The following is a 1528-nucleotide window of genomic DNA, read 5'->3' on the forward strand; positions in this document are numbered from 1 at the left end:
GCATGTTTAATTGTTATTGTACTCTCATCCCTATCGCTGTGAATTTTTGCTGTTGTTTCAGTGCCGATGGAATTTCATATTTCATGTTTGGATTGTTGATCAGTCAAAAAATGCTTTAATTAAGGCCTAAAACTCGTGTTTATTTGTTTGATAGAGAATTTTTACTGCTAAAAATTTTATTGGATTGTTGGCAATTTAAGTAAAAATTTAATGTCGCTGACTTTGAAAGTGTAATTTGATTCAATTGCAGTTCTGCGGCGCAGGTAATGCAACGGCAGGTAGGTACAACTATTAAGTATAACACTGGAACCGAATCGCATTTCCATGGCGTGCAATTAAAGCAATTGCGTCATTCGTAAGCTAGAAAATTTCCAAGCGTCCTGTTGGCTGGATAAGTGGATATAACCCCTATTAGCTGCTCAGTGAGCGTAGCTATCCAAATATTTCTGGCAAGTTCGCGTTTGCAAACAGTTCTTGCGGACAGTTCAAAGTTGAGAAATATAATTATCCAACTCATATACCGAGTGTTGCATTAGAAGCTGGGTATTTCTTTAGAATATATTAAAAACAAGAGGTTCGTTAGTTAACGTGCTATAAAATATGCAATTAGAACTAAATAAAGATTAATTTTGAGGTTAAAGAGGATAAGAAACAAACTGTATTACATCATTATCATTAAAGCGTAAAGTAATCTTTTGTGCATTTGCTTGAAAGTCGAAAAGAGAGCAAATCTTGCAGAACTTTTAATTGCTAATTGTTTTAAGACGATATAATTCGGTTGCTAAGCCGTTAGGCAGACACTTAATAGTACATTTATTTTAATTATCATCCACCATCAGGAAAATAAAAATTAATTGGCTTAGAATTGAGTAATGCATAATGCGGTTGATGTACGAGTATTCAAAACAAGTTGGTTATATAAAATGTACGAGTATGCGGCGGGCGCAATAAAAGAAAAGCATATTTATTTAGAGTGCTCCTGCTCACTTTGCTGCATATATGACTAAATACTATTACGATCCACGTGAGTTCATTTTGCGGGAGATGCAAACCATCAGCCGGAAAACGAGGAAAAGTTTTTAAATTAAAAGCATAATTTTAATAAAGTTATGCTCCGGATAGGTAATGCGAACGAAATAAAATAAATTGAGATTTTTGCACTGAGCTGCTATTGCTGTGTACGTAGGAGTGTGTACGAGTGCGCGATCCGCGAGAAATGCAACTAAAACAGCGCGCAGCAGTTTCTCCTGCTGTGAACAAGAGCCCTGCGCTCGTTGTCGTTAGCCCTCCAGGTTCACAACCCGAGGAGTTTGCTACTTTCGCCGGGTTACAATTTTTATATTCCGATGCTCATAAAATTGTGCTCCTTGCAAGCATTGCTTTTGTTACAGCGAACTGCTGCAAGAAATAAAACCAACTTTTTATTTCATTAGTTTAGTTTCGTCTATTCGTATATTGTACGGCATGCCTGCGATGTAGGACTCGTCACGACACCAGCAACACAAAAAGAAAAGACAAATGTTTTCAA

This window comes from Atheta coriaria, unplaced genomic scaffold, assembly GCF_025399875.1.
Source record: "Atheta coriaria isolate IRGN ID8LTWV9N9 unplaced genomic scaffold, Caltech_Dcor_3.1 hic_scaffold_4_pilon, whole genome shotgun sequence".
Taxonomy (NCBI): domain Eukaryota; kingdom Metazoa; phylum Arthropoda; class Insecta; order Coleoptera; family Staphylinidae; genus Dalotia; species Dalotia coriaria.